This window comes from Tachyglossus aculeatus, chromosome 23 (assembly GCF_015852505.1).
Source record: "Tachyglossus aculeatus isolate mTacAcu1 chromosome 23, mTacAcu1.pri, whole genome shotgun sequence".
Classification (NCBI taxonomy): domain Eukaryota; kingdom Metazoa; phylum Chordata; class Mammalia; order Monotremata; family Tachyglossidae; genus Tachyglossus; species Tachyglossus aculeatus.
The window spans coordinates 4,521,871-4,541,286 of record NC_052088.1 but is presented as its reverse complement, the minus strand read 5'-3'; the positions used below and the strand labels follow the sequence as shown (position 1 = coordinate 4,541,286).

General features: G+C 48.4%; 1 protein-coding gene across 2 annotated transcripts in view; it reads left to right on the top strand.

The window, feature by feature from the left end:
• Positions 1-1,348: 1,348 nt before the first annotated feature.
• Positions 1,349-19,416, top strand: part of ZBTB1 (zinc finger and BTB domain containing 1) — a 59,828-nt gene continuing 41,760 nt past the window's right edge. For both annotated transcript variants that reach the window (XM_038765495.1, XM_038765494.1), the window contains exon 1: positions 1,349-1,423. The gene's annotated coding sequence lies outside the window, so the exon portion shown is untranslated. The remainder of the gene's footprint in view (positions 1,424-19,416) is intronic.

Here is a 19,416-nt window from a genome sequence, read left to right as displayed (position 1 = left end):
GACTAAGCGCTCGGGAAGTACAAGTTGGGCTTGGGAAATAGGATAAACCTTGGAATTCTGCGGGCTGGGCTGGGTTTTCCAGGAAAATCATGCCAACCTTATTAAACTCATTCATTCAATTCAATAAATACGACTGAATTCATTCATTCAATCGTATTTATTGAGCGCTCACTGTGTGCAGGGCACTGGACTAAGCGCTTGGGAAGGGCAAATTGGGCTTGAGAAATGGGATAAACCTTGGAATTCCGCGGACTGGGCTGGGTTTTCCTGGGGAAATCATGCCAACATTATTAATCAATCAATCAATCAATCGTATTCATTGAGCGCTTACTGTGTGCAGAGCACTGTCCTAAGCGCTTGGGAAGTACAAGTTAATTAATCAATAATTATTATAAAACTCATTCATTCAATAAATTTATTCAATTCAATAAATACGATTGAATTCATTCATTCATCCATTCAATCATTCAATCGTATTTATTGAATTCATTCATTCATTCATCCATTCATTCAAAGGTATTTATTGAGCACTCACTGTGTGCAGGGCACTGGACTAAGCCCTTGGGAAGTACAAGTTAATTAATCAATAATTATTATTAAACTCACTCATTCAATGCATTTAATTCAATAAATACGATTGAATTCATTCATTCATCCACCCATTCAATCGTATTTATTGAATTCATTCATTCATTCATTCATTCAATCGTATTTATTGAGCGCTCACTGTGTGCAGGGCACTGGCCTAAGCCCTTGGGAAGTACAAGTTAATTAATCAGTAATTATTATTAAACTCATTCATCCCAAGCGCTTAGTCCAGTGCTCTGCACATCGTAAGCGCTCAATAAATACGATTGATGATTCACTGAATTTCTTTAATTCAATAAATACGATTGAATTCATTCATTCATCCACCCATCCATTCAATCGTATTTATTGAATTCATTCATTCATTCAATCGTATTTATTGAGCGCTCACTGTGGGCAGGGCACCGGACTAAGCGCTTGGGAAGTCCAAATTGGGCTTGGGAAACGGGAGAACCCTCGGAATCCCGGGGGCTGGGCCGGGTTTTCCCGGGAATCCGTCTCCCCTCACGGGGTGGGGGAGGTCACGGGGTCAGAGGTCGGGGGTCAGAGGTCGGGGGTCGGGGGCCGCGCCCCCTTGAGGCCCGCCCGGCCGGGCCGGAGGCGCGATCGCTTACCCAGCTGCCTCCGCGGCGCCGCCCCGATCTCGCGAGGCTTGGGCCCGCGCCGCCCACGTGACCCCGCCCGCGCGCGTGCGCGCCCCCGCCCCGCCCGGCGGGGCGGGCGCGCGTGCGCGTGCGCGCGCGGCCGCGCGCAGACACGAAGTCGCCGCGTAAGCGGCGCGGAGCGGAAGTCCTTTGTTGCAGCTTTCGCACCCGGGACCTGCGCGCGCCGCCCGGTGAGCATTTACCGCTCTCTTCATTTATTTCTTTTATTTGTGCATCTTTATTTGTGCAGCTTGTCCTTCCCGAGCGCTTAGTCCAGTGCTCTGCACACAGCGCTCAATAAGTACGATTGATTGATTGTTTTATTTTGTTAATATGTTTTGTTTTGTCGTCCGCCTCCCCCTTCTAGGCTGCGAGCCCGCTGTTGGGTCTCTAGATGTTGCCAACTTGACCTTCCCAAGCGCTTAGTCCAGTGCTCTGCACATAGTAGGCGCTCAATAAGTATGATTGATTGCCAACTTGACCTTCCCAAGCGCTTAGTCCAGTGCTCTGCACATAGTAGGCGCTCAATAAATATGATTGATTGCCACCTTGACCTTGCCAAGCGCTTAGTCCAGTGCTCTGCACATAGTAGGCGCTCAATAAATATGATTGATTGCCAATTTGACCTTGCCAAGCGCTTAGTACAGTGCTCTGCACATAGTAAGCGCTCAATAAATATGATTGATTGCCAACTTGACCTTGCCAAGCGCTTAGTCCAGTGCTCTGCACATAGTAGGCGCTCAATAAGTATGATTGATTGCCAACTTGACCTTGCCAAGCGCTTAGTCCAGTGCTCTGCACATAGTAAGCGCTCAATAAATATGATTGATTGCCAACTTGACCTTGCCAAGCGCTTAGTCCAGTGCTCTGCACATAGTAGGCGCTCAATAAGTATGATTGATTGCCAACTTGACCTTGCCAAGCGCTTAGTCCAGTGCTCTGCACATAGTTAGCGCTCAATAAATATGATTGATTGCCAACTTGACCTTGCCAAGCGCTTAGTCCAGTGCTCTGCACATAGTAAGCGCTCAATAAATATGATTGATTGCCAACTTGACCTTCCCAAGCGCTTAGTACAGTGCTCTTCGCACAGTAAGCGCTCAGTAAATACGATGGATTGGTTATTTTATTTTGTTAGTATGTTTGGTTTTGTTGTCCGCCTCCCCCTTCTAGGCTGCGAGCCCGCCGTTGGGTCTCTAGATGTTGCCAACTTGACCTTCCCAAGCGCTTAGTCCAGTGCTCTGCACATAGTAGGCGCTCAATAAGTATGATTGATTGCCAGCTTGACCTTGCCAAGCGCTTAGTCCAGTGCTCTGCACATAGTAGGCGCTCAATAAATATGATTGATTGCCAACTTGACCTTGCCAAGCGCTTAGTCCAGTGCTCTGCACACAGTAAGCGCTCAATAAATAGGATTGATTGATTGCCAACTTGACCTTGCCAAGCGCTTAGTCCAGTGCTCTGCACACAGTAAGCGCTCAGTAAATACGATTGATTGGTTATTTTATTTTGTTAATATGTTTTGTTTTGTTCTCTGTCTCCCCCTTCTAGACTGTGAGCCCGCTGTTGGGTAGGGACCGTCTCTATGTGTTGCCAGCTTGGACTTCCCAAGCGCTTAGTACGCAGTAAGCGCACAAGCAATACGATTGAATGAATGAATGAATGACTGTGAGCCCACTGTTGGGTAGGGGCCGTCTCTAGATGTTGCCAACTTGGACTTCCCAAGCGCTTAGTCCAGTGCTCTGCACACAGTAAGCGCTCAATAAATACGATTGAATGAATGACTTTGAGCCCACTGTTGAGCCCACTGTTGGGTAGGGACCGTCTCTAGATCTAGATGTTGCCAGCTTGGACTTCCCAAGCGCTTAGTACAGTGCCCTGCACACAGTAAGCACTCAGTAACTACGATTGAATGAATGACTGTGAGCCCACTATTGGGTAGGGACCGTCTCTAGATGTTGCCAATTTGTCCTTCCCAAGCGCTTAGTACAGTGCTCTGCACACAGTAAGCGCTCAATAAGTACGATTAAATGAATGAATCCCCCCCGCCTTACCTCCTTCCCCTCCCCACAGCACCTGTATATATGTATATACGTTTGTAGGTATTTATTACTGTATTTATCTTGTTTGTACATATTTGTTCTATTATTTTATTTTGTTAATATGTTTTGTTGTCTGTCTCCCCCTTCTAGACTGTGAGCCCGCTGTTGGGTAGGGACCGTCTCTAGATGTTGCCAACTTGGACTTCCCAAGCGCTTAGTACAGTGCTCTGCACACAGTAAGCGCTCAATAAATACGATTGAATGAGTGAATGACTGTGAGCCCGCTGTTGGGTAGGGACCGTCTCTAGATGTTGCCAACTTGGACTTCCCAAGCGCTTAGTACAGTGCTCTGCACACAGTAAGTGCTCAATAAATACGAATGAATGAATGAATGAATGACTGTGAGCCCACTGTTGGGTAGGGACCGTCTCTAGATGTTGCCAACTTGACCTTCCCAAGCGCTTAGTACAGTGCCCTGCACACAGTAAGCGCTCAGTAAATACGAATGAATGAATGAATGAATGACTGTGAGCCCACTGTTGGGTAGGGACCGTCTCTAGATGTTGCCAACCTGACCTTCCCAAGCGCTTAGTACAGTGCCCTGCGCACAGTAAGCGCTCAGTAAATACGATTGAATGAGTGAATGACTGTGAGCCCGCTGTTGGGTAGGGACCGTCTCTAGATGTTGCCAGCTTGGACTTCCCAAGCGCTTAGTACAGTGCTCTGCACACAGTAAGCACTCAATAAATACGATTGAATGAATGAATGACTGTGAGCCTGCTGTTGGGTAGGGTCCATCTCTAGATGTTGCCAACTTGACCTTCCCAAGCGCTTAGTACAGTGCTCTGCACACAGTAAGCGCTCAATAAATACGATTGAATGAATGAATGACTCCCAATTCCTGCCCACAGAAAGCTTCCTTTTTTTCCCCCCTTCGGAAAGCCCCTCCCCAACCGTCCCCCCAAGAGGCAGCGTGGCTCATTGGGAAGAGCCCGGGCTGGGGAGTTATTGGTCGTGGGTTCGAATCCCGACTCTGCCCCTCATCAGCTGTGTGTCCTTGAGTGAGTCACTTAGCTGCTCTGGGCCTTAGTACGGTGCTAGCACTTAGTACAGTGCTCTGCTTCTAATTCCGGCTCAGCCCCTTTTCAGATGTGTGTCCTTGGGCGAGTCGCTTCGCTGCTTTGGGCCTTAATAGAGTGCAAGCGCTCAGTACAGTGCCCTGCACACAGTGAGCGCTCAATAAATAGGGAAGCAGCGTGACTCAGTGGAAAGAGCCCGGGCTGGGGAGTTAGAGATCATGGGTTCTAATTCCGGCTCTGCCCCTTTTCAGATGTGTGTCCTTGGGCGAATCACTTAGCTGCTTTGGGCCTTAGTATAGTGCAAGCGCTCAGTACAGTGCTCTGCACACAGTGAGCGCTCAATAAATAGGGAAGAAGCGGGGCTCGGTGGAAAGAGCCCGGGCTGGAGAGTCAGAGGTCGTGGGTTCTAATCCCGGCTCTGCCCCTTTTCAGATGTGTGTCCTTGGGCGAATCACTTAGCTGCTTTGGGCCTTAGTGTAGTGCAAGCGCTCAGTACAGTGCTCTGCACACAGTGAGCGCTCAATAAATAGGGAAGAAGCGTGGCTCAGTGGGAAGAACCTGGGCTGAAGAGTCAGAAGTCATGGGTTCTAATTCTGGCTCTGCCCCTTTTCAGATGTGTGTCCTTGGGCGAATCACTTAGCTGCTTTGGGCCTTAGTATAGTGCAAGCGCTCAGTACAGTGCTCTGCACACAGTGAGCGCTCAATAAATAGGGAAGAAGCAGGGCTCAGTGGGAAGAGCCCGGGCTGGGGAGTCAGAGGTCATGGGTTCGAATCCCGGCTCTGCCCCCTATCAGCTGTGTGTCCTTGAGTGAGTCACTTAGCTGCTCTGGGCCTTAGTACAGTGCTCTGTACACAGTGAGCGCTCAATAAATAGAGAAGCAGCGTGGTTCAGTGGAAAGAGCCCAGGCTGGGGAGTCAGAGGTCGTGGGTTCAAATCCCACCTCTGCCCCTTAGCAAGTGTGTGCCCTTGGGCGAGTCACTTAGCTGCTCTGGGCCATAGTACAGTGCAAGCACTCAGTACAGTGCTCTGCACACAGTGCTCAATAAATAGAGAATAATAATAATAATAATGGCATTTATTAAGCGCTTACTATGTGCAGAGCACCGTTCTAAGCGCTGGAGGGGTTACAAGGTGATCAGGTTGTCCCATGGGGGGCTCACGGTCTTCATCCCCATTTTCCAGATGAGGGAACTGAGGCCCAGAGAAGTGAAGTGACTTGCCCAAAGTCACACAGCTGACAGTTGGCGGAGCCGGGATTGAACCCCTGACCTCTGACTCCAAAGAGAAGCAGCGTGGCTCAGTGGAAAGAGCCCGGGCTGGGGAGTCAGAGGTCATGGGTTCTAATCCTGACTCTGCCCCTTTTCAGATGTGTGTCCTTGGGCAAGTCACTTAGCTGCTCTGGGCCTTAGTACGGTGCTCTGCACACAGTAAGCGCTCAATAAATACGATTGAATGAATGAATAATAATGATGGCTTTTATTAAGCGCTTACTATGTGCTAAACACTGTTCTAAGCACTGGGGAGGTTACACGGTGATCAGGTTGTCCCACGGGGGAGGCTCACAGTCTTAATCCCCATTTTACAGATGAGGTAACTGAGGCACAGAGAAGTGAAGTGACTTGCCCAGAGTCACCCAGCTGACAAGTGGCGGAGCCGGGATTTGAATCCATGACCTCTGACTCCAAAGCCCGGGCTCTTTCCACTGAGCCACGCTGCTTCAGTTGAATGGGCCTCATGGCCTCATCTGTAAAATGGGGATGAAGACTGGGAGCCCCATGTGGGACAACCTGATCACCTTGTATTCCAGCGCTTAGAATGGTACTTTGAACATAGTAAGCGCTTAACAAATGCCATTATTATTATTATTATTATCCCCCCCCCCCCCCCCCCATCAATCAGTCCTATCTATTGAGCGTTTCCCGGGTGCGGAGCGCTGGACTGAGCGCTGGGAAAGCTCGCCCTGCCCACATCTCTCCCGTGGCAAAACTGGAAGGAGAAAACTGATCTTTTTCGAAGGTGGGCGGAGGGAGGGAAACATTAGATGGGATCACTTCCCCTCGTTACCTCCCCAGCGCTTAGAACAGTGCTTTGCACATAGTAAGCGCTTTATAAAGGCCATCATTATTATTATTATTATTTAGCAGTGCGGGGCGGGTTGGCTTGTGAGCCCGTTGTTGGGTGGGGACCGTCTCTATATGTTGACGGTTTGTACTTCCCAAGCGCTTAGTACAGTGCTCTGCACACAGCAAGCGCTGAACCTCCTCCAGGAGGCCTTCCCAGACTGAGCCCCCTTTTTCATCTCCATCCCCTCCGCCTTACCTCCTCCCCCTCCCCACAGCACCTGTATTTATATTTGTACAGACTTATTACTCTATTTTACTTGTGCATATTTTTTTAATGGCATTTATTAAGCGCTTACTATGTGCACTGTTCTAAGCGCTGAATTTACTATTAGAATAGTAGAATAGAATAGAATTTACTATTCTATTAATTTTGTTAATGATGTGCACAGAGCTCTAATTCTATTCATTCTGACGATTTTGACACCCGCCTACATGCTTTGTTTTGTTGTCGGGTAGGGAGCGTCTCTATATGTTGCTGACTTGTACGGCCCAGGCGCTTAGTACAGTGCTCCGCACACAGTAAGCGCTCCATAAATACGATTGAATCTGCCTTCGGCGCCGAAAGAAAATATTCCTCGGGTCTGAAGATGAATGCTTGTGGGTGGAAAGCTTTAACTGAAGCGCTTTGGCCTTCCGTAGGTCTCAGCCCTGGGTGCCGAGGGATTTGCGCTTAGGACAGTGCTCTGCACACAGTAGGCGCTCAGTAAATACCACCTTTAGCTGGTGGCGAGCATATTTTTTGGTGGTCTTCCCCCAAAGACAGTGGCCGCAGAGAGAAGGTCCAGGAGGCGCCCAGCACGCCTACATTTTTCAGCCAAGGGGTTGCAAAGCTGGATTCCTTGTAGGCCCCTTGTTCCCGTATCGTGTCGGAGCGGCGTTTTGTCGAGTCCCACATTAAGGAAAAATTGGTTGACTGGGCGTGGGGTGAGGAGGGGGAATGACGCTTTCAGTTTTTTGGTTTTTTTTGCCATCGCGTTTTCAGCAGCGCAAACCACAAACAAATATTTCAGTTCTTCCTGGTTGGCCTAAAAGCCCGGGGGACCCCCAGTTTACCGACGCTGCCGATAGTTTAAGCCGCAAGTCAGCGGTAGTTTAGGCTCTGTAGGACTTGGGGTAATTCCGAGTCCTGGACTTCATCCACAGTACTTGAATATGTTTTATTTTTATATTTTTATTTTAATAATAATAATAATGGCATTTATTAAGCGCTTACTATGTGCCAGGCACTGTTCTAAGCGCTGGATTTTAAGGGATCTAAGTGCTCACTAGGTGCCAAGCACTGGGGCAGATACTAGACCACCAGGTTGGACGAACAGTCCCTGTCCGGTGGGCTCACCGTCTAACTAGGAGGGAGAATAGCAATGAATCGTTGTCTAGATGGGGAAACTGAGGCACAGAGAAGTTAAGTGACTCGCCCAAGGTCACACAGAAGGCAAGTGGCACAGATGGGGTTAGAACTTAGGTCCTCCGACTCCCAGCTTTTTTTTTTTTTTTAACAGTCTGTTAAGCCTGTTATTTATTTATTTTTATATTTTATTACTCTATTTTATTTGTACATATTTATTCTACTTATTTTATTTTGTTAATATGTTTTGTTTTGTTCTCTGCCTCCCCCTTCTAGACTGTGAGCCCACCGTTGGGTAGGGACCGTCTCTAGATGTTGCCGACTTGTACTTCCCAAACGCTTAGTCCAGTGCTCTGCGCACAGTAAGTGCTCAATAAATACGATTGAATGAATGAATGGAGTGGATGAGTGGATGAAATCCACTCTATTTGATTTGTACCTATTTATTCTATGTATTTTATTTTGTTAATATGTTTTGTTTTGTTGTCTGTCTCCCCCTTCTAGACTGTGAGCCCACGGTTGGGTAGGGACCGTCTCTAGATGTTGCCAACTTGTACTTCCCAAGTGCTTAGTCCAGTGTTCTGCGCACAGTAAGCGCTCAATAAATGCGATTGAATGAATGAATGGATGGAGCGGGAATTCTCCCCTCGGATTCTGGGACGTCATTGGGGATGGCTTCTTGATTCAGAGGTTCTGGGCTTCTAGTTGCCCCTGCCAGCCCTTCCTAAGGGCCTAGGATAGTGGGAGATGCCCTTGGAAAGGGAATCTGTGTTTTAAATGGGATTCTGCCCTTGTGGGGAACTCGAGACCAGAAATCAAATCAAGCCTGGTGGAAAGAGCGTGGACTGGGGAATCTAATCCCGGCTCCGCTGCTTGTCTGCTGTGTGACCTTGGGTAGGTCGTTTAACTTCTCTGTGCCTCACTTATCCATAAAATGGGGGTTCAGACAGGCCACGGACCGTGTCCAACCGGATTTGTTTGGGTCTTCCCCAGCGCTGAGAGCAGTCCCTGACACACAGTTAGGGCTTAACAGACTGTTAAAAAAAAAAAAGCTGGGAGTCGTAGGACCTAAGTTCTAACCCCATCTGTGCCACTTGCCTTCTGTGCAAGTTACTTAACTTCTCTGTGCCTCAGTTTCCCCATCTAGACAATGATTCATTCCTATTCTCCCTCCTAGTTAGATGGTGAGCCCACCGGACAGGGACTGTTTGTCCAACCTGTCCATCCCCCCCATCTTACCTCCTTCCCTTCCCCACAGCACCTGTATATATGTATATATGTTTGTACATATTTATTACTCATTTATTTATTTTACTTGTACATATCTATTCTATTTATTTTATTTTGTTAGTATGTTTGGTTTTGTTCTTTGTCTCCCCCTTTTAGACTGTGAGCCCACTGTTGGGTAGGGGCCGTCTCTATATGTTACCAACTTGTACTTCCCAAGCACTTAGTACAGTGCTCTGCACACAGTAAGTGCTCAATAAATACGATTGATTGATTGATTGATTGCCCCAGTGCTTGGCACCTAGTGAGCACTTAGATCCCTTAAAAAAAAAAGATCCAAAAACCCAACATGGTTTAAGAGAGGTAACCCAGGCATCTGTTCCCTCCCACATTCAGTGGAGGAGTTTTAAATGTGTAGCTGCAGCTAAGGGTGTTGCCCAAATGGCTTCTAACCAACACGCTACACCCTATCGCGTTGGCTTCTTGAGATCATTTCTTTCCTCTGGCACAAGCAGAAGCCACAAGCCCAGCCACACAAAACGTCGGTGGCTGTCTGACTTGATTTCACTTTCATGAAGATTGCCAAATTTGTGTATTTCCACCCCCTCCCACTGCGTTCGGGGGAGGAGATGGTTCAATGTGCCTTTCTAGCGGCGTCTACCAGGTGTCCCCTGCCCCTGTTTAGTCCAGTGCCCCTCCGTAGGGAAGTCAGCTTCAGTTTTTCAGTTGTGCATCGCCAGGTCCTGGGCTGGCAAGGCGAACTAAAGGCTGTGAGCACGCGTGGGTCTGATGGCGGGTCCAGCCATCACAGCCCCGGAAGAATCACTAAACTTGTACAATGCCTTCTCAGCCGTTCATTTTTCCTGGGCTTTCCTGCATGAGAATTTGCAAAAAACGCCATACACTTCGTATCCTCTGTTGTTTAACATTTAAATAATGCGTTTTTTTTCGCTGTTTGGTTTTTAAACTAGAGAATTAATGCGCTCAAAGTTCCGACTTGGAAGCGGTGCTTTTCCCTGGCAGAGTCAACCTGGTTTTGTACTTCCCAAGCGCTTAGTCCAGTGCTCTGCACACAGTAAGCGCTCAATAAATACGATTGACTGAATGAATTTACATGATTCAGTTCTTCGATCACTAGCGATCTTGTTTTTAACCAGTTTAAATCCATCAGTCAATGGTTTTTATTGAGCGCTTACTATGCGGAGCACTCTTGTAAGCACTTGGGAGACTATAGTACACTTGGGAGACTTCATCTGTAAAATGGGGATGAAGACTGTGAGCCCCCCATGGGACAACCTGATCACCTTGTAACCTCCCCCGCGCTTAGAACAGTGCTTTGCACATAGTAAGCGCTTAAAGAATGCCTTCGTTATTATTACTATTATTATTATTGCAGTACAAGAGAATTAGCAGACACGTTCCATAATAATAATAATAATAATAATGGCATTTGCAGAGCACTGTTCTAAGTGCTGAACTCCTTGAGGGCAAGGATCATGATTACCTACACCCCCGTCCTCTCCCAACTGCCTAGTATAGTGATCTGCGTGCAGTAAGTGCTCAATAAATACCATCGATTGATTGACTGACCAGTCGACGTGGCTGACAGTTGAAAGTTGAAGAAAGGGGATGCTGTAGTTTGCATTGGGTACACCAGAATACACTGGTTGATGAAGAAGTAAAGGTGGCCGGTTTCAGTAAAAGATAGCCAAATCTATTTCTTCCTTGGCGAGTTGGGGCAAAAAGGCCAGTGAGAGTCTTATGACCAGGGCTAGAAAAATAGACTAAAATGTTGTTGCCGACCAAATATCATTAGCCATCTATATGGAAAACAAGTGTTGCTTTGTTAGCGGTTGGCTGTGTTTTCTTCACCCCTGAGTGTCTGTCCTGAAGGGAGTGATTAAGTGTGGCTGCTGGATGGTATTGTATTGGCAGGTATTTTTATGTTGTCTTGGGGACTCGTAGGGAAATTGAAGGGAAGTGGGTGGAGGATGGGCCAGGATCCCACAATGTGGGCAAGCCACAGAACAACTGCACTGCCATACCGAGTCCCCACCCTCCCCCCAGCCTCCATTTCCCAGCTCCCAGAGCAGAGAGTGGAAAAGGAAGAAGAAAGCCATGGAAAGAGGCGATTTAAGACGATACTGAACTCTGGAGATGTGTCTGTGTGACCCAGCATGGTGGCAACAAGCCGCTTTCCTCTTCCCTCCGTGGACCTAGATGAGTTGTACAGTGCTCTCTGCACTTAGTAAGTGCTCAAAAAATTACAAAAATTACTATAGGAAGAGAGGCCGTTTTATTCGGAGAGACTGGGGCCAGTGAGCACTCAACTACCACATCTATAAAATGGGGATCAAGACTGTGAGCCCTCTGTGGGACAGGGACTGTGTCCAACCTGATTATCTTTAATTGTACCCCAGCACTTAATGCAGTGTCTAGCACCTCGCTTCTAGTCCGTTTTGTTGGGTAATTTGATGCTAGGTTGGTTCAAGTGTTAGGATATAGACTATAGGGGGGCCAAGATGCTTCGGCGGTCTCAGGGATCGACAGGTCTTGCCCTTAAAGAACCCGGAGGCAAAAAGTTACCCCTGCTGCCTTTCTTTCTGCAGCCACAGAAGTTGCTCTGTTTTAGACTGTGAGCCCACTGTTGGGTAGGGACTGTCTCTATATGTTGCCAACTTGTACTTCCCAAGCGCTTAGTACAGTGCTCTGCACACAGTAAGCGCTCAATAAATACAATTGATGATGATGGATGGATGCTCGGGACGGGAGTGACGACTCAGTTGTATCTCTGGTCCTAAAAGTCAGATTAAGAGGCTGCTCTCTCATCCGTCGTAATTTTTTGGCACTTAGTAAATAACGTTAATAATGCCGTGTACTTAAATGAAAACGTCACTGGGGCAGAGAGGCAGTGTCGCTTGGTGATGAGAACAGGGGTCTGGGTATGAAGAGAATCGGCCCCGTTACCAGTTTAGCTTCCGGTACTTTCCATCAACTTGTTTCTCTTTTTCGGGTTCGAGAAGACACAAAGATATGCCCTTCTGGGCTGAACATGGGCGAAGAGCTTCCCCCTCAACCCACATCCTGTCCACCCCTGAAGAAACGCTTGGCTGCCACTGCAGCTGTGCTCTGTTACACAGAGCCGCTGAGCCAGAACCGTGTAGAGTGGTTAAAAACTGGCTCCAGGATGTCGCGAGGCCGTTGGGCGGAGCGGTAAGCAGAATCAATGCAGTTCTGCCCCTTCCCTGTCTCGATTCCTCGAGCTCCTCCAGCCATCCCCCCCATCTCCCTCCTCCCATTCCTTTCCCAACTCTTGGAACAGCTCTCAGAAAACCCCCCGCTCCCTTTGATTCCTTTCTACCGCTGCGTTCAGGCTTTAGACCCCTCCACTCCACTGAGACTGTGCTTTCTAAGGTCACCGGTGACTTCCTTACAGGCAGATCTCAAGGGCTAAACCTCTTTCTCATCCTCCTCGACCGCTCTGCTGCCTTTAGTACCGTGGACCGATCCATCCTCCCGGAATCACTGTCGGGACCACGGTTGTAGTCACGCTGTACAAACCTGCTTCTCCTTCCTCTCTGCTCCTCGGTTTCACTTACTCAATCCACACATCTCCGATCCTTTTACTGTGTGGTGCTACTGTTCTCACTCTGTGCTCTCGGAGACTCATGCTCACGTGGTTTCAGCTACTTCCTCTGTGCAGATGGCTCCCAAATCTACCCCCACTGGACTGCCCGGCCCACATCCTCCCCCTGGCCTGGAACACCCTGCCTCCTCAAATCTGCCAAAAAATCACATTTCCCCCCTTCAAAGCCCTACTGACGGCGCACCTCCTCTAAGAGGCCTTCCCAGACTAAGCACCCCCTTTCCTCAGCTCCCCCTCCCCATCGCCCCAACTCGCTCCCTTTGCTCCCCTCCCTACCTCACAGCACTTGTGTATAAATCTACAAAGCACTTAGTGCAGTGCTGTGCGCACAGTAGGCGCTCAATAAATACGATAGAATTCTGTTTATTTATATTAATGCCTGTTTTGATGTGATCTATAATTCTGTTTGTTTATATCGATGCCTGTTTACATGTTTTGATGTCTGTCTCCCCCCTTCTAGACCGTGAGCCCGTTGTGGGCAGGGATTGCCTCTGTCTGTTTCCGAATTGTACTTGCCAAGCGCTTAGTACAGTGCTCTTGCACACAGTAAGCGCTCAATAAATACAGTTGAGTGAGTCTCCCACACAACTCTTGGAGGGCAGGGATAAGGTCTACTTACGCCGCTGTATTGTACTCTACCGAGCGCTTAGAACAGGACTCTCCGCACAGTAAGCACTCAAAAAATGCCTGCCCCTGTCATCCAATAATAATAATAATGGCATTTATTAAGCGCTTACTATGTGCAAAGCACTGTTCTAAGCACTGGTCACCCCTACCCCTCTTAATAATAGTAATAATAATAATAATGATGGCATTTGTTAAGCGCTCACTGTGTGCCAAGCACTGTTCTAAGCACTAGGGTAGTTACAAGGTAATCAGGTTGTCCCACATGGGGCTCACAGCCTTAATCCCCATTTTATAAGTGAGGTAACTGAGGTAGAGAGAAGTTAAATGACTTGCCCATGGTCACACAGCAGACAAGTGGCAGAGCCAGGATTAGAACTCACATCCTCTGACTCCCAAGCCTGTGTTGTTTCCACTGAGCCACGCTGCTTCTCCCTCTTGCCTCAAAGACATCTTCACTTGACACCTCAGACTCAACTTACCTAAAGCAACCATCCGTCACTCCTAACTTTTTACATCCGTCAATTCCTCACCCTGGGCTTCAAGGCTGTCCATCCCCTCGCCCCCTCCTACCTCACCTCCCTTCTCTCCTTCTCCAGCCCAGCCCGCACCCTCCGCTCCTCTGCTGCTAATCTCCTCACCGTACCTCGTTCTCGCCTGTCCCGCCATCGACCCCCGGCCCACGTCCTCCCCCGGGCCTGGAATGCCCTCCCTCTGCCCATCCGCCAAGCTAGCTCTCTTCCTCCCTTCAAGGCCCTACTGAGAGCTCACCTCCTCCAGGAGGCCTTCCCAGGCTAAGCCCCTTCCTTCCTCTCCCCCTCGTCCCCCTCTCCATCCCCCCCATCTTACCTCCTTCCCTTCCCCACAGCACATGTATATATGTTTGTACATATTTATTACTCTATTTATGTATTTTATTTGTACATATCTATTCTATTTATTTTATTTTGTGAGTATGTTTGGTTTTGTTCTCTGTCTCCCCCTTTTAGACTGTGAGCCCACTGTTGGGTAGGGACTGTCTCTATATGTTGCCAACTTGTACTTCCCAAGCGCTTAGTACAGTGCTCTGCACACAGTAAGCGCTCAATAAATACAATTGATGATGATCCGTCGCTATCACCACTGTTCTCCCTGTCCTTGAAGCCCTCAACCTCATCATCCTTGCCGTCCTTTACCTCTCATTTTCAATCTACTGCCAGATCCGGGTGCTGCTTCTTACACAGTATCTCCAAGATTTTCCCCTTCCTCTCCACCCAGACAGCTAATACTCAGGTACGTGATGCTGTTAGACTGCCATATCAGCCTCCTTGCTAGACTCCCCGCCTAAACCTCTCGTCTCTCCTGTCTTTACCACCTGCCACTGCACAAAGCATCTTGAAGTGTCGCTCAGCACACAGCTCCACTCCTCAAAACCCTCCACTGGCTTCCCATGTCCCTTCACATCAAATAAAAACTCAGAGTCGGCTTCAAAGCCAACTCACTCCACCCTCCATATCTGCCCTCTTCACCCAGTTTTCCTATAGTGGGATTGCGTTCTTGTGAAACCTCACGGGAAAACTGTGTTTCAGTAACCTCTGACTCAGAGGGAATTAATGGAGTAGGGGGGTAGATAGCACAGTGATTGATATTCCTGTTGTGATATGTCCGTTTCCTATATAGTTATGCCAACCACTAGCAGAATGATTTATACCTCTGCCACTCACTGTTCACCGTATTCAATATTTTGGCTTCCAAAATGTCAGATAAAATGCAGTAAGGCAGAGGCCGCCGAGAAGCGTTTCAGCATCACACTTTGACCAACTCCGCGAGCAGGCTCGTAACAGTTTGCTCCTATACTGAATCTGCTTGTGCTAACTTGTAAAGTTGCCATTAGCCCAAACACATTTATGGAGTGGGAAGAACTTCCAGCATATATCCAGATTGTGCAAAGAAAACATGTGGTATCCCAAAGCTGACTGTATACAGTAGTTGGCCTACTCGGGAAACTAGTAGGAGTAAAGGTATTTATTGAGCACCCACTGAGTGGGTAATAAGCACTTGGGAAAGCAGCACGGCCTAGTGGAAAGAGGTCCTGGGAGGCGGAGGACCTGCTTTTTAATCCCATCTCTGCTACTTGCCTGCTGTGTGACCTTGGACAAGTCACTTCAGTTCTCTGTGTCTCACTTCCGTCACCTGCAAAATGGGGGTTCAAGACCTGGTCTCCCTCCTACTTTTAGATCGTGAGTCCCATGTGGGATGTCTTGCATCCACTCCAGTGCTTAATTCGGTGTTTGGCACAAAGTAAGTACTCTTAGCCAATACCACAGTTGTTATTATTATTATCAAGGGCAACGGAAACACAAGTCACGTTCCCTGCCCACAGGGAGCTTACACTCTGAGGGAGACAGATGAATAACATTTACTAGACTGTGAGCCCGTTGTTGGGTAGGGACCGTCTCTATATGTTGCCAACTTATACTTCCCAAATGCTTAGTACAGTGCTCTGCACACAGTAAGCACTCAGTAAATACGATTGAATAAATGTATATATGTTTGTACATATTTATTACTCTTTATTTATTTATTTTACTTGTACATATCTATTCTATTTATTTTATTTTGTTAGTATGTTTGGTTTTGTTCTCTGTCTCCCCCTTTTAGACTGTGAGCCCACTGTTGGGTAGGGACTGTGTATGTTGCCAATTTGTACTTCCCAAGCGCTTAGTACAGTGCCCTGCACATAGTAAGCGCTCAATAAATACGATTGATGATGAATAAATAGTGTAATCAGAATAAATACTTGAATACTCAGGGATGCTGATGTTGTGGTTGTATATCGTAAGAGCTGACCAAAAGGAGGGATTTCTCCTTGACTCTGCCAGCGAAGGTCAGCCTGATAGCCTGGAAAATCTCCCCACCTACCCCGTAATACAACAGGTCAACCTGAAGCCAAACCCCAACTCCCAACGGACCCAGGGATGGCTAGTCCCCACCTGCGTCCAGCCCCTGGGGAGCAGCTACCCATGGACCTGCTCCCCTCTGCCCTCGGATGTCCCCGGACTGCCCACCATGCTGGCCTCAGGGAACATCCAGAGTGGCCAGTAGTAGTCAGGACAAACTGGATTGGGGGTTCATTCCACAAGGCCCTCGGTGTCCGGGGGGCCCTGTGGGAGAGGGCATCTGGCGAGCTCAGCCCCCAGGACCTCCACTGGCAGCGGTGCCCCAGAAAGCTACGGGCTCAGCCACGGTGACGAGAGTTCACCTTGTTCCTCCTGCCTTTCCTCGCTGGGCTCCTACTACAACCCAGCCTGCACACTTTGCTCCTTTAATGCCAATCTACTCACCGTACCTCATTCTCGTTTATCTCACCCCCGACCTCTCACCCACTCCGGGCCTGAGGCAGGGAACACCGTCCCTCTTCATATCCAACAGACAATCGCGCTCCCCTCCTTCAGAACCATATTAAAAGCACATCAATCAATCAATCAATCATATTTATTGAGCACTTACTGTGTGCGGAGCACTGTACTAAGCGCTTGGGAAGTACAAGTTGGCAACATATACAGTCCCTACCCAACAGTGGGCTCACAGTCTAGAAGAGTGGGCTCACAGTCTAGAAGAGGCCTTCCCCGAATGCGGCCTCATTCCCTCTTCTCCAACTCCCTCCTGCGTCACCCTCTCGCTTGGATTTTCACTTTTTATTCATCCTTCCCTCCGCTCTAAAGCACCTCTGTACATAGCTGTAATTTATATTAATGTCTCTCTTCCCCTCCAGGCTAAGCTCACTGTGGACAGGGAATGTGTCTGCCAACTCTGTTGTATTCTGAAGCCATGTTTTCCCCACTTCTCAAGAAACTCCAGTGGTAGCCCATCCACCTCCGCAACAAACAAAAATTCCTCACCATTAGCTTTAAAGCACTCTATCACCTTGCACCCTCACTACTTTTCTACTTCAGCCTAGCCTGCACACTTTGCTCCGCTAATGCTAACCTTTTCGCTGCACCTTGATTTTGTCTGTTTCGCCGATGACATTGCTCCCATATCCAGCCTCTGACTTGGAACACCCTCCCTCCTCATATCTGACAGACAGTGAGACTTCCCCCCGCCGTCAAAAGCTTTATAGAAGGTATGTCTCTTCCTGGAGGCCTTCCCTGATTAAGCCCTCCTTTCATCTTCTTCCACCCCTTCTGCATAGCCCTGACTTTCTCCATTTACTCATCCCCCGCCCCCAGCCTCACAACACTTATGTACATATCTGTAATTTATTGATATTACTGTCTGTCTCCCCCTCTAGACTAAGCTTGTTGTGGGCTGGAAATGTGTCTGTTGTGGTGTTGTACTTTCCCAAGCGCTTAGTACAGTGCTCCGAACGTAGCACTCAGTACATACGATTGACAGACTGCTTAGTTCAGTGCTTTGCATATAATATGAACTCAGTTTGATTCATCCATCCAGTTGGGAGCTCCTGGGGTGGCCACTCGCTAAGTCCCCCTCGTAGGCTATTTTCGTTCAGTACTTCGGTCTTATCACACCTTGTTCCTTCATTCTCGATTAGTCAGTGTACCTCGGTTTCCCCTTTGCCCCTCCTCCTTGAAAAAGACCCCCGACTCTCTCCGGAGGGAGCCAAACTTTGGCTTCTCCCTGTGGAGAGGGAGCTCTTGCTTAGCCGTTGAGACCCCCTTTTCCAGGTGATTGTCTATTCTGTTTCAGGTCTTAGTGCTTCAGGCTTGTGCCAGTTTGTACCTGACCCTTGATCAATAAGCAACTTTCCCTGAATCCTCCGGTTTGCTTAGTTCCTTCTCTTGCAGGTGTAAAAAAATACATGCTGGAGGTGGCTGTTGAGTTAAGACAACTTGGGGGTGTTGGGATTTCATTGTGAAGGGTTTCTTGCAGGAAATGGGATTTTGGAGGGCCTTTGAAGGTGGAAAGGGCTGAGCTTTGGAGGCAAGGCGGGACGGGAGAATTCTAGACCGGGGACGCGTCATGAGGAAGGGTCGGAAGTGAGCAAGACGAGACCGGCATACAGATAAGGCCAAATGGGGAGAGCTGGGGGAAACCCTTGAAACCAGTGGTAAGAAGTTTTGTTTGATGTAGAGGGAGCTGGGCAGCTCTTACAGGTTCTTGAGGAATAGAGGGTCGTGGTGTACTAAGCGCTTAGTACAGTGCTCTGCACACAGTAAGCGCTCAATAAATACGATTGATGATGAAGATGCACAGAGTTTGAACTGCAGCGGGGAGAGACTGGAGGCAGAAGTGTTTGAAACTGGGGTGGTTTGGGTGGAGAAGAAAGGGCATAGCAAGGAAATGCCTTTTGGGGAAGAATCAGCTGGCTTTTCCAGCTGATTGGCTGCGAGAGTTGAATTGCAATAGAGAAGCAGAGTGGCTCAGTGGAAAGAGCATGGGCTTTGGAGTCCGAGGTCATGGGTTCAAATCCCGGCTCCGCCAATTGCCAGCTGTGTGACTTTGGGCAAGTCACTTCACTTCTCTGGGCCTCAGTTCCTGCATCTGGAAATGGGGATAAAGACTGTGAGCCCCCCGAGGGACAACGTGATCACCTTGTAACCTCCCCAGCGCTTAAAACAGTGCTTTGCACACAGTAAGCGCTTAATAAATGCTATCGTTATTATTATTAATGAGTCAGGTGACATCAAGATTATGGGACTGGGGGGACAGGGAGGAAATTCATTTTGGACATGTAGACTTTGAAGTGCTCAGGGGCTATCCAGGTGGAGATGTTGAGGAAGCAAGAGGAGATGGGGGATGGTAGATTTGGAAGATGTCTGCTTTGAGTTGGTAGGTGTAGTCAAAGGAGTGGGAAAACTCCCGAGAGAGCGAGTAAGTGAACATCTCAGTTCACTGTCTTTGTTCCTTCCAGACTAACGTTTCTGTCCGTACCTTGCGCTTTTCCATTCCCTCATTCATGTTTTCCCAGCCTGGAGCTCTCTCCTTCCCCAATTTTCCGAGGTCTCCGTTTTTTGTGACCTTTCGAAGTCCCTTTTTAAAATCCCATCTCCCCCAACACCCCAAGTCGCATCAACTGGTCACCATCCTCAGCCCCACTTTCCTCCTGCCTTCTTCCCTCCCTGTCTGCCGTCTTCAGCCATTCACTCGCCAGTGA